A 14,899-nucleotide genomic window follows, 5' to 3' on the forward strand; every position below is an offset into this window, starting at 1 on the left:
ATAGGAACCAGGTGGATATTCAGGAACAAGCTTGATGAACATGGAAACACCATAAGGAATAAGGCTAGGCTAGTAGTTCAAGGCTACAATCAGGAGGAAGGGATTGATTATGATGAAATATTTTCTCTGGTCGCTCGCATGGAAGCTATTAGAATTCTAATCGCTTTTGCATCTCATATGGAATTCACCTTATTCCAAATGGATGTCAAAAGTGCATTTCGGAATGGACTTCTTAAGGAAGAAGTCTATGCGAAGCAACCTCCAGGGTTTGAATGTAATGAACACCCTGAATGTGTGTTTAAACTGGATAAAGCATTACATGGGTTGAAGCGGGCTCCTCGAGCTTGGTATGAAAGACTTTCAAAGTTCCTCTTAGAAAATGGTTTTAAAAGAGGAAAAATTGACAACACCTTGTTCCTAAAGAAACGGGGAAGGAACCTACTCATTGTTCAGGTCTATATTGATGATATCATTTTTGGGGCAATAACTGATTTTCTGTGTGAAGAATTTGCAATACTCATGGGAAGTGAGTTTGAAATGAGCATGATGGGGGAAATGATCTTCTTCTTGGGTCTTCAAGTAATACAGTCCTCAAAGGGTACATTCATTTGCCAGCAAAAATACATCAGGGAGCTTTTGAAGAGGTTTGACATGGAAGTATCAAAGGTGATAGACCCATTGATACGACCACTCGACTGGACATGGATGAAACTGGATCCCCTGTGAATCAAACCATGTATAGAGGCATTATTGGGTCTCTTCTTTATCTCACTTCCAGCAGACCTGATATTGTCTTCAGTATAGGGCTATGTGTAAGGTTTCAATCAAATCTCAAGAAATCTCATTTGAAGGCTGCCAAAAGAATTCCGAGATACCTTAAATGAACACAGGACCTAGTTCTTTATTATCCCTCAGGTGACAGTTTTAATCTCATTGGATATGCTGATGTAGACTATGCAGGTTATCTTGTGGACAGGAAAAGCACTTCTGGAATGGCTCACTTCCTAGGTTCATGTCTCATCTCTTAGGGCACAAGGAAGCAAAACTCAGTGGCTCTTTCAACAACTGAAGCGGAATATGTAGCTGCAACATCCTGCTGTGCTCAACTTCTATATATTAAGCAGAAATTGGAGGATTTTGTGGTACTTACTGAGAGTGTGCCCCTTTTATGTGATAACACCAATGCACTCAACATGGCCAAGATTCCAGTTCAACACAAAAGGACCAAGCATATTGATGTGAGGCATCACTTTCTGAGGGACAATGTGGAGAAAGGGTTGATATGTATGAAGTTCTATAGCATAGAAGACCAAATTGCAGATATCTTCACCAAAGCATTAAGTAGGGAACATTTTGAAAGAAACAAAGTGAAGCTGGGGCTGTTAAAGCCCAATTGAGAACCTGACTCCTCATCATTTGGCTATGAAATCACCTTCAGGTAGAACTAGGTAAAGTGTTTTCTGGCCAAGTTTAACTCACTTCAATACCGTTGCAGGTAAACACGCATCATGAGTATAGAAGTTGTAGATGCAGTGCACGGATAATAAAAAGGATTGATACTTTCAAATAACAGGTCAAGAACCTGGTTCTTGTATCAAAGGTTAGTAGTTCTGTGCATTCTTTAATACACGTCTTAAAAGGTATAAAACACAACTGCCATGTCATCCACCTTTTCAGACCCTACTATCACGTCTCTTCACTTCAAATCGTTCCATCTCCCTCTGAAACGTTGCACTTCTCCATGCACAACCACCGTTTCAGAATCGGTCCCTATCTCTCTCTCTTCATAATTATCCATTCTCAATAAAAGCCTCCTCTTTTCTCCACAAACCATAAGTCTTCCATTAGAACTTCCCAAAGTACCTCCACTCCATCTTTTCAATGGCTGATACAAACTTTAACATCCCTGCCTCAGTCATCCCTGGTACTAAATAACCTATGGAGTCCTCCGTCCCTTCTGAGTCTTTTATAACCACTCCTATTCTCCCGCTGAAATCACACCTCACCCAGATTCCCTGTCTCTCTCCATTTCAGAAGCCTCTAAAATTGTTGATCCGTCCTTTCTATCTTTTGAAGTTCCCACTAATCAAAGAACAAGTGGAGAACAAGTTCAAAGCCATAAGGTCATAGAGGGTTCTTCCATTGTTGCTACAGATTCTGTGGTGGGAGTGGTGCCGATTGAGGAAGAGAATTTTGTAACCATCTTTGTGGTATCTGTTGACTGTGTCCTTCATAATATAATTTCTCAGAGAAATGAGGTGCAGGGTGTGAGGGAAGAAGGAGCCATAGTGACTGTTGAAGGGGCTGCACTAGCAGAAACTACTAGGCCCTCACATGAGGAACTTGACCCTTCTCCGGAGGACCCAGGTCAGGCATCTCATTTCTAGGACAGTTCTGCTCATGCATTTGCTGTTACACCTCTGGACATTCAAGCTCCTGAGATAAGGTCCAGTGATGAGGAGGATTTAGACAACCTGGCTCTTGATGCGTTCATAGTTAAGCGAAGGGCGGTGTCCACTCCTGAGTCTTCCACCAAGCGACCTACTACCAGGTTGCAAGCTAAGGTGGCCTATGACTCTGCCCTTCAAAAGAGAAGAACAAGTAGTAAGAAACAAAGGTGGAGGTTGGTGAAAGATAATATGTCCGTATGTGATAAAGATGTCCCTGTGGTGGAAGTGGAATAGGAAACACCAGAGGAACCTGGTTCCTTAGTAAGACGGTCCTAGAAAAAGAAGCAGCCTGCTTCAGTAGAGAAAGTTTCAACCCCCAATTCCAAGTTGAAGGATATTATGAGTGAGTCCTCGATGTATGATGAGGATATGTTAGTCAAGTCTAAGGGAAAAGAGAAATCAAGTGGTGGGAAGTACGACAAAAGAAAGTTTGAAACTATTTAGGAACTTGGTTCTGTGAAGAGGTTGAGGAGTGAAGGAAGTTCTGTTTCAGAATGCCTAAGGCATCAAAAGGTTCTGCTGGGTCGTATGTTTGACCCAACAATTTCTGAGATGGCTGGTATGCGACAAGTTCTTAAGATGGTTGAGTTTTAACGATGGGGGCATCTATTCCAAATAGATTCTCCTAAGGTGTATGAGGATACAGTTCAAAGCTTCTTTTCTAGCCTCTTTCCCGTTGAGACCGACCACATCTGTACTTTGGTGAATGGAGTAGATATCGTGTTCGATGTAAGTTTGCTTGGGAGGATTATTAATGTCCCTACAATTGGTTTGTCTAGTGTGAAGGATGCGTGTCAGTATAATTTCTGGAATGCTATGGTAAAGGACAATGCAAACCAAAAGGGGGACCAGATACACAAGATTGCATTACTCCTTATTTATCAATTGCTCTTCGAATTGGTAAACAAAGTTTTATTGCCTCGTGCTGAAAATAGGTCCATGACCTCTAAGTTTGACATGTTTTTGATGGAGCAACTGGATAGCTTTACTCCTGTTAGCCTGCCTGCTATTATGATCGAAAACATGCAAAAAGTAGCAACCTTCAAGGATGGTAATCATGGCCTTCCATACGGGTTTCTACTTACACAAGTGTTTAAGTTCTTCGAGGTTTTGCTGGGGCAAGGCAAGGTAGGAACTAAGAAGCATACTTTCTCACAGACAACGTTGGAAGAATGTGAGTGCATAGAAAAGAATGAGGGGGGGGGGTAGAAAGTACATTAACCATCTCACAACTCATTAATGCTCAAAATAGTGCAACTGAGGAGATTCGTCGGTTGAAGGGTAGGAATGCTATCCTGGAAGGTCAGCAAGCCCAAGGGATTCTGGCGTCAAATGATGAAGTGGATTGATCGAAACATACCTTGCACTACTATTGAGTAGCGAGAGAGGGTTGAAGTAGCTTTTACCCGATTTAGGGTCGGGATCTATTTCCACAGAGAGCTAGATGTTGGAGTCGGGTATTTATCTAATTTAGAGTTGGGTATGTGTTCCAAATTACACTTCTAAATATTTTTGGGTTTTTGTTTTACTTCTATTTTTATCAAACTACAATGGTAAATTAAACTAGAATAAGCTAAGAGTAAAATGTTGCGGGTTGTTCAAATGGTTTAAAAGACACTAGGATAGTGACTTTCGCCTAGGTGGTCAATTGATGGATACTTAAGTATAAGGCATGATTGACATATTTGGGGAGTATGATATAACCGTTGCACGATTTTACTCACTCTACACCTCTCGGTGGTTCAAGTGATTTTGCCCGAATTGACTTTCTCAAGACCAATTGGGTATGCAAATTTGCACAAGCAATCAAGGTTCAAGTCGGATATTACTCTCTCGAGGTTTAACCCTTTAATTGGGGGTATCAATCTCTTGAGTACGCCCCAATTCCTTGTTGGACCAATTGTAGAGACTCAAGCTCTCTTTCTCAAGAAGAGCTCAAGTCAACTAAACACAAACTAGTGTTTGCAACCACTAATTCAGCAATTAAACATGAAATTAGCTCAAATATCAAACACCCATAGTCAATATAGCCCTAAGACACAAGACCCATCAATTACCCACACTAGGGTTGAGCCACAACCCTAGCTTATGAGTTTAGCTACTCATAATTAAAAAAGAAAATCAAGAAATAGATGAAGAACAACTCATATTAATTAATTACAAAATGAAACAAGAAGATTCAATGTTGAAATATAGCTAAAATTACTCAAAATAGCTAAAACTATGAAGTCACTAGCGCAGCTCTAAAGAGAAAACTATCTGCTGACCTAAAAATGGGAAAAGAAGCTATTTATACTAAGCTGAAAAATTTGGACAAAAATACCCCTATGGGGCTAGTGCGGACCGCAAAAAATCACGTGCGGCCGCACTAAGGTTCTAGACTTGAAAATCGAACTCTCTGTACTGGGGCAATGCAGACCGCACAGGATGGACTGCGGCCGCGATGGCCTCTAGTGCAGTCCGCATGAAATGGAGCACGGACCGCATTGGCTTCAATCTCCAAAAATAGCAACTCTCTGATCCTTGGTTGTGCGGACGACACTAAATCGAGTGCGGCCGCAATAACTTCAGTGCGAACTGCATTAAATCCCATGCGGCCACATTTCCTGATTTGCCTGAGTTGCATACTCTCTGAACCTCACTTATGCGGACTGCACAGAATGGTGTGCGGCCGTACTGGCCTTGTTTTGCTTGAGCTTTGTCTTGCCTTGATACTTGTGCAAGTTTCACTCCTTTTTGCGCTGATCTTTGACATCTTGTCATTTTGTTGATCAAACCTACAATCAAGCACAACTTGTGAGCCTTTGGGACTATTTTTTACACATTTCTAATCAAAACTTAAGCAAAAACGAGTATAAAATATAGCAAAATCCCTAGTTATCATGGATCGTTTGACAAAAGAGAATGTTGATCTCAGGGCGCAAGTGGAGAACCTGAAAGTAGAACTGCTCAATGAGGAAAAGTCGGCCAATGCACGAATATACCTAGTTCTCCAGACTCTTGCTGCATCTACCAAGCCCTCTACTCCTAGTGCCCCCTAAGTACCCCTTCAACGACCAGTTTTTGGAATGTTCCTTCAAGTTTTTCTTTTTCTTGGCAGATGTTTTTTTTTGATGTGGTTGGGATGTAACAGTACTGCTCCCATCTTTAACAGTCCAATTTTTCCTTTGCTTTTTAAGCAAAGACATATATTTTTATCTATATAAAATCTATCCTCTTCTATTATCTCATTGCTTGCATTTTATGATTCTCTTCTCTATCATGTTGTGTGCACATATGTGGCATGAGTTAGCTCGGCTAGACTTCTTTATGCTATTTGACTACTTGTGTCTTTTTAATGACGCCAAAAGGGTAAAAACAAGTGTACATAAAATGATAAACATGGAGGCATAAAGTCAGGGGAACTTGTAAGCTCCTGTTAATAAATAAGTTTAGATAAATGATAAATAAGGAGGCATAAAGTCAGGGGGAACTTGTGAGCTCCTGTTACTTTATCTGGTTCTCCTTGCTCTAAATACGCGTTATCAATGTTTAAGTTTGTCATCAAAAAAAAGGGGGAAATTGATAGGTTTTCAATGTCTCTGCCTTATGTTTTGATGATCTAACAAACTTACTGTCAAGGACTAGATAGGGAACCTGACACACTTGGGCTACACTGCAAGTTAACAGATTTCAGCTAAATGTGAACTGCTATAGCTTCAGGATATAGAGAACCAAACAAGGACCTGATACCCTTGTGGTTTCCTCATAGCAGTACGAAGTCAATTGGACACAGCTGGAAGCGACGTGACTGCCTGCACTGCACTGTTTCCAGTGGCTACTTACCCTTTAACCAACTAAAGTGCTTACATCATTCAAGTGATGTCATAAAGGTGTATCAACAAGGAGTTTATATCAAAACATCACTTGAGCACTTCATTTTTCACTCAAGCCTTTTGCAAAACAGTAAACTTAATTCTCAAGAGCTTGAATAACAAAGTTAAACGCTACTACAGACCAATTCCTAAAGTTAGTATTTTGTTGTCCTTAGTTGAGTTGTAACTTTGTAATTATTCTTATTGTATCTCCTAAACTGCTTAGCTAGAAGCGTTGATTAAAGGGTTGAGCATTAAATATTTGGAAGTTATTGGCCGCTCATCTTGAGGTTACGTATCAAATTATAATGTTACTGTTTTTGGGTGTGTGAACAAAGTCTCACATGAAAAGTAGAATAGAAAAATAATCTATTCATAAGGTGTTAGAAATGATGGGAAGCCTTTTGAAGAAAACCGTGCGTACTTGACCCAAAGCGAATAATATCACATCATATTAAGATATCTTTAGATTGTTTTAGCCCAACAACTGGTATAATAGCCAATGATTTGGCAAGACAAGTACGGAGATAACAGAGTGTGGCATGAGGCCTGGCTTATGCCTTTGCCCGTCTATGAGCTGATATACGAATTTTACCCATAGATTTGAAGATCACAGCCTTTCATCTAGGCTTTGGTGACTATAAATACTCAAATATTGTATGTAGCACATAGTTAATCTTCAAATAAGTCGATGAACAACGGTGAGTCATGTGGAACTTTGTTCAAGAAGAGATTGTAAGGTGTGAAGAAAATCTTATATGGAAATTAAAATAAATATAAACGACTTAAAAGGTATTATATACTCTTAACGATTTGAGGCTTTTAAAGGAAAATCGTATAAGCTTGACCCAAAGTGGACAATATCACACCATGTTAAGAGTATATTTGGGCTATTTTAACCAAACAATTATCATTTTGTGGTGGGATATATATGATTTCTCCTCCCACAATCAGATGTTTCGATTCGGTCCTACGGCTGTCTAAGGGTAAGGGATTACCTGAAAATGATCTGGTCCATACCGATACCGGTACCTCTCCGTCTCAGTCCGATTTGGGGGTTAGGGGTAAGGTATTGGGGCTAAGGGGAAGGGGAGGGGTAGGGGACTGAATAAAGTACTGTTAGAACCGATCCGGTTGTTACCCTTAAGGTACCGGATCGGTATCGGCCCTACACCGAACCGATAACCTTAATGTTTTAAAGAAATTTAACTATTTTTTGACCATTAGCCAACAGTTTTTAAAAAACATAATCATTGGCAATAGCCAAAAATAGTTATTTTGCCTCCCTACCCCTAATTTATGTTTTTAATCTCTAAATTTATTAAATTACACTTTAGCCCTATTTTAAAATTATAAATACCTTATTTTGTTCTTTTATTTTTCACACAAAATTCTCTTTCTCTCTCTCTCTCTCTTTTATTGCAATTGACATTCTAACACTCAATTATTTTGCTGTAATTTTTCAAACATCAACATCAAATATACGGTGGTATATTTTCTCATTGGCGCTATACCACTAGTCAAAGCAATTTTCTTCCATCGATATCAATTATACATTGTCATTTGGTATACGCATTCCAACTTCTATTAAATGTCACATTTATTTTTGTTATACCTGTGTTACTATTTATTGTTATTTTAATTATTTATTATTAAAAATAGCTCCTAAACTAGTAAAAGAAGTCTTTAGTGGTTGACTAAGGGTAATGTTAGGGAGGGGGATCCCGTTTTCAAACAAATCCTTACCAGTCTGAGTTTATTCATTACATATAAGAAACTTATAATCTTCCTTCTCAAGGATTTTCTAGAATAATTGCTAGAAATGATGTATTCCATGATGAAGGAAATGAAGACTTGCTGAAATATTGGATTAAAGTGGAGAGAAGAAACTTTGTCCTTCCAGAAATAATTCAAAAAGATGACGATGCTTATAATAAAATACTATCTATCGGAGATGGCGAGGACACAGAAGAACAAGAACAAGTTTTATCAATTTAAAGCGAATGGACATGGATGACTTTAAGTCGCTAGAGTCTCGGATGGATGGATGACTTCATGAAATAAGATCCGTATAATAGAATGACATGATTTTGAAATTTTTTTCGTGAGGAAGGTGAGTAAATGGGATCTAAAAGTACGGGGAGGGGTGGGGGAGGGGGTGAATTGTAGCCTTTTTAAATTTTTAGTCGACTATTCTTCAGACCTAGTCGACTTATACGGAGACAGCCTACACAGAACTATTAGTCCTTTCGATTTAAATAAATGTTAATCACAATAAACAGTAAAGGAACATAATATAATATTATAGCGATAAAGTAAATGACACAAGTAATTTTTATATTGGTTTGGAGCCAATTTGGTATCCTAATCGAGTCCTCTTGGGTTGCAAAAATGTTGTCTTTTAGAGCTCTTTGTAAATTGAATTGAGTACAACTTTTGTGATTTTCAGCGATCACCACCAACGTTGATAGTGTTGGTTTTCACTTACTCACCAATAACGAACAAGATTTGGTTTTCACTCGCTCACCAAAAATGACCCTTTGGTTTTCACTCGCTCACCAAAGAAATGAACAATGACATAACCTCTCGGACACACTGCCTCTCTAATATTTTTCTGTCTTTCTTCTCTCTTTTGTGTACACAGTAAATCTAAAAGTGAATTACAATGCTTGTTAAGAGTAGAATAAAGAACTTGTAGTTGGGTGGACAATTGTATAGAAGGTTGCGTAAGTTTGCTGTTGTAGGTGCTTTCTCTTTTATACTTGGTCGTTGAATATTCTAGCCGTTGCAGCGGTCTTCTAATTTTGGAAAAGGATTTCCTTTGCTGCTGCTCCAACTTTTCTTTACTGCTTCTTACTCTTTTGAATATGATCTCGATCCTTGTCTTGATTAAGTCTGATGTTGAAAGAGTAACTACGCTTTCCTTTGAGCACAAATGAATATCCATTAAAGAGATCTTTACATACTTCAGACCATTTTGTACAGATTTGATCTCACATAGATTTGAGATCTTTTCCTTTACAATTCCAAAAATCAAGGCCATATTATTTAATGCATTTTGTATAAAAGATTCTTTCCATGTTAGCCATCAAGTCTTCATATGAACTTGGACGTTTTCATATGTACTAGAGGAATTTGCTTTCTTGTAGTATTGTCCATTTGACTTAGCTTTCTCAAATCTTCCTTCTTCGCAGGATCATTATTATTCAAAGGTTCCTTATTTGTTCCAGATCGATAAAATCCTTGATTCTTGAATATTAAGTACCATGCAGATCTTCTTTCCTTTGGAAGTGCATTTTGAGATTCTTTTCCTTTGCTTCCTCGTACTTCTTTCCTTTCTGATAGATCTCAATATATCTTTGACTCCTTTCTTGATCTTGAAAAATAATCTCTTTCCATAATATAGATTATACTATACCTATAATATATTTTCTTTCCATATAAAATATATTCTTCCTTGGCCTTGTAGTATCTCTTTCATATAGTATTTTCCTTCCACAAAATAATAGATCTTTTCCACGATTTTAGCAACTTTCTTTCAAGATATTGAAAAACTTTCCATTCATAATTTCCGTAGATTCTTCTTCTGATGTTGTAGTAAGTCATTCTGTATTTGAAATTTCACTTTCAAATATTATTCCTTCTATGCCGCTTGGAGATTAAATCTCTGAAAATAATCTTCCATGATAAATTCTTCACATGATATTCTCTTTCCCATATTTGTTTGGATCTTTACCAGCATCTTCGTTTTTGAATAAACCGATGCAAAAATAAGATTACTGCAAGTAAATATTTTTTGACTAATAATTATGTTGGTTTGTTATCATCAAAATTAATACGTGAAACTTTGAAGCTAACAGGATCCTTACCCATAAAGCAAAACTCATAAGTGTGAATTTAGTCAAAAAGTTTGAGAATGGAGGACGAATTATACAATGTTACTTTACGAGTTATGATGAAACTTTAGTTCTAAAAGAACTGCAAGACACGTAGGGATGGAAATAAATATATGACATCTCACATATAAAGTGGTTATTCAGACGGACTTCACCAATAACATGGGTTGAAATATAATATAATATATTCCCTCCGTTTCAATTTATGTGAGCCTATTTCCTTTTTAGTTCGTGCCAAAAAGAAAGACCCCTTTCTTTATTTGGAAACAATTTACCTTTACACAATGATTTATAGTCACACAAAATATATGTGCCTCATTTTATGTCACGACCCAAACCGTTGAGCCGCGACGGACACCTAGTACCTTACTTGACTGAGTACCAACGTAATGTACCTTTATTATTACATCATTATATACATGTGACATATGGGCCTAATAGGCTAACATAATCATTTATAAACTCAAACATAGGCCGACAGGGCCGTACAATCTTCCACGTACACGACATACATCTACAAGCCTCTAAAAGTACATAAGTGTCACAAAGGTCGGAATAGAGTCCCGTCATACCTAACAATAGACGTCTAAATCATACTAACCAAATACGCAACTCCGAAGCAAATGGAGCGCACCAACATCTTCCGTTGAGCTGATAGCCTACTTGGAAGGCTCTCGACCTGTCTATCAGGACCTGCGGGCATGAAACGCAATGTCCCCAGGCAAAAGGGACGTCAGTACGAATAATATACTGAGTACGTAAGGTACATAAATAAATACATGAGAGATATGGAAGACAGATAGAGTACATGACTTAACCTGTAAGTCTGAATAACTTTGTAAATCATAAATTACTTTTAACATCATGCATATACGTATGAATGTCATGTCATGCATAGGTACATATTTCATTATATCCTCAGCCTCTGAGGGCATCCCATCATATCATATCGGCCACTGTGGGAAAAATCATCATCGTATACCAGCTGATCAGGTGGTGGTGCGTATATAATGCCATAACCTTTCCCATATCCCATATACATATATATACCTACATATATACGCGTATATAACGCCGTTTGAATACATACATATATATGCGTATATAACGTCATGTGAATACATACCCATATATGCGTATATAACGCCGTTTGGATCATATTTCAGCCACTGTGGGCAACAACATCATCATATACCAGCTGACCAGGTGATGGTGCGTATATAACGCCATAACCTTTTTCCATATCCCATATACATATATTTACATATATACACGTATATAACACCATCTGGTCATGGGTCAGTGCACATGAATGCAATGCATAAAAAGTACGTCAATAAAATTATTCGGAATGTCATAAGACCATTTTGCCTCTGAGTAATATCATAAAGTAAACTCTTTTTAACTTTCGTATTTTTCTAAGACCCATGAATAGATGATAAAATATTATGACACATGGGAATTAAAGAACATAGGTATTTCTATTACTTCTATGAGTAGAGTCACTTATGGAATTTGTGCATTTGCACGTTTCATTCATATCGTATGGATCATGCCAAAAGAAAGAAGGGATAGCCTTAACATACCTGAACCGATTCTCTTTTTCGAAAACATGTAATGGCTGATCGAAGTAGGGAAACATCCGGATGATATTCTTGAGAAAGGTTATACCGGGCTTCTTTAGAGTCACGTTGCTAAGATACTTACGGAAATTTTCTTGCCTGAATCATTGAATTCGTGCATGAATATTGACTAACATTTTGATATAAGACCTTTCCTTAAATAAGTTTGAATACTAGTTGAAAGAAGGAGTATACTTGCACATGAAAGAAAAGACAACAAATACATGAGGAAGATTGACTATCGATTAGAGCTAAAGGGTGAAAGGTAGTGTTGCAATTGAATCTGGAATTTTTAAATATTCTATAACGTATATATAGTAGGTAATGATTTTAGGTGAACAAAGCATTTTGTAATCCCTGAAAAGGTTCATTTAACCTTTCTTTAATAATGGATAAATATGTGACTTACGTTTCTTAAGCATTTGAAATCCGACATTTCTAATTTTGCCACCTATTACAATGATTTAAGAGTCACTGTTCATGGGGTGGCTTAATGCCACGTGGGTGGTTATCCATTTTTAATAATAGACCACCAATTATCTTAATTAAGTGTTAAGCTACACTAAAATTAATAATTATCCGATTATTTACCTAATCAAGAATTATCTCAAATTTCTTAAAATACTACTCATGTTAACACCCTTTATATATCATACTATTGTGGTCATGTGGTACCTTGTATGGCATTAGTCCATAAATACCGAGTATTTTAGCTCGGGCCATATTTTATCCCATATCTCAAACTTGGACAAAAATTTATTTTCTTTGACTTGCTCCCCCTTTCACCCTTCTGAATTTACTAATCCCTTGTGAAATAGCATCATCCTTATAATCCCCAAATAATCTTTTCCTTGGACTGATGTCAATTACCTTACGACAAATTCAACGGAAAATACTGCAGGGTGCAACATCGTCGCAACTTAATACTGCAGGACGTAACATCAATCGTAATATATTACTGCAGAGCATAAGGTCGACATAATACTGCGGGGCGTAACATTATTCCCCCCTTTGGAACATTCGTCCTCGAATGTTGACTGATGCACTTATCATTTTATAACTTATATCTTCCGAATACTTTAGAACTTCCCTTGCCATCTAGGCAACTGTTTTGTGAATAAGTTCAAAGTTCAGGGCATTCCCCCCTTAGGCCTCCTTCTCACACCACAACTTTTAGTCAGAATCCTTCCAATCTCGTAACTGTTACTACCTTTCATCATGCAGCCTATACAATTTTAACCTTGTAAGTGTACCCAATCTCTAGGATTCATATGTAGAGCTTAATAAGATGTCCCTTTGGGCATATATGAGTATACTGAAGTTCTTCGCTCGGTGCTTTGTTGAATTCACGAATATTGCTATATCTCATCGCATAGGTCCGTTTAGACATCCGTATGAATTTACTGCTATAACTCTCACTTTAATTTATCATTGCTGAGGTCTACTACCAAATCCCAGCTTACTCTCGTTACTTATTCCATATGTATAAATTTATGTCCTTTAATGCTTCCTCATTACTGCTCATCCTTAAGAATGATGACCTAATCTCCCCTCATACTTTATAACTTTTATCCATCAATTGTTGATTCACCTCAATACTGATTAACAATAAACCATTGATAACTTGGAACCTCTTACGTAATCATTAGGGTTCATGTTGCATCACAGAACATTTGAAGTGATTTTTCCGATCCACCTGGGGATGATACGATTTATACTTCCAAAACCGTATTTCATAGTATCCCAATGTGATTCCCTTACATGGGTATTTTAGTTACGTACAATTATCGAAATCCCTTTATTTATCACAATTACACCCTCATTCCATTATCAGGGCAGCATTTCATCTCCTCTAAATGCTACTAGTCATAGACTCCTTTGTTTTCACGGGCTTAATCCCGAATACACATCCATTTCCAACACCTTCTCCCTTGCCTTTTTCTTATCCTTACTCTTGTCTTTCTACAACTTCGTCTTTCTACCATACTTTAGCTTGCGATCGATTCCCTTATGTTTTTCTGGAACATCAAGTGAGACATTGCATTGTCTCTAACTCTTCTTTTACTCTCTAATTAGACCTTTTGGTACTTAGAAACCGTAGGTTGGAAAATATGCTACTGATGACGCTGCTATCATCCCTGGATACTGAATCCTGGCGTTTCTAGTCTTTTACCTAAAGTATGGCCCACTCTCATTTTTATATACTTGTTGTTCACCTTTACCTTACTTACTTTAAAATATCACCTTACATTCTTATATTTTTCTTTCACAACCTACTGTCCACATAGGTATAAATCACATCCACCACTTGAAGCTCTATTATAATACTTGCACCTTTGATGCCTGTACAATCCGGTGGGAGCTCCATACTGACTTCTTATGAGGCTGGTACTTCTTCTAACTGGCTTTATCGTAGAGCCGTTATAGAATATAGTTGTTGTTCTATCTCTTGTGAACCTCTAATATTAAGAGTGACTCTGCTATGTTCTCAATCATGATTTTCATAACTTATGGGTCCAATAATCGGATTCCTGATTTACTTCGTTGATGTAATCCTTTAGTTTCCTCCTTTTTCTGGTCGGGTTAAGTTACCTCCTGATCTGTGTTTCATGGTATTAGTTATTCTGTTTAGCCTTTCATGGGAGTTATGGAATATGCATGATACAATCCTTTGTTTTTGTCCTGGGCTCAATTCTTTCTTTTAACTTATACCAACATCTTCTATGGCTATATATGCTGCATGTATAAAACTCCGAACCCATAAGTGCGTTCATAACATAACCCCCTCTGGATCATTGATCGAATAATTTCTTTCGTTCCATGTTAGCTTTCTTTCAGCATAAGCTATTACTTTTCCTTGACTTTTTGCCCCCTTGTTGCATCCATACTTATCTTATCTGAATGCCACACATGCCAGAGTTTTCATACAACTCATATAATCTCGAATATTACTTTTAATTTTACTTTCCGTTCGTTAGCCACGGTGGGTGCCACTTTCCTTTGGAGTGCTTACAATGTTGTTGCGAGACTGTGGTTACATGACCATTTCCTCTTTAGGTCGTTATGCTTAGGTTGAA

Source organism: Nicotiana sylvestris, chromosome 6 (genome assembly GCF_000393655.2).
Source record: "Nicotiana sylvestris chromosome 6, ASM39365v2, whole genome shotgun sequence".
Classification (NCBI taxonomy): domain Eukaryota; kingdom Viridiplantae; phylum Streptophyta; class Magnoliopsida; order Solanales; family Solanaceae; genus Nicotiana; species Nicotiana sylvestris.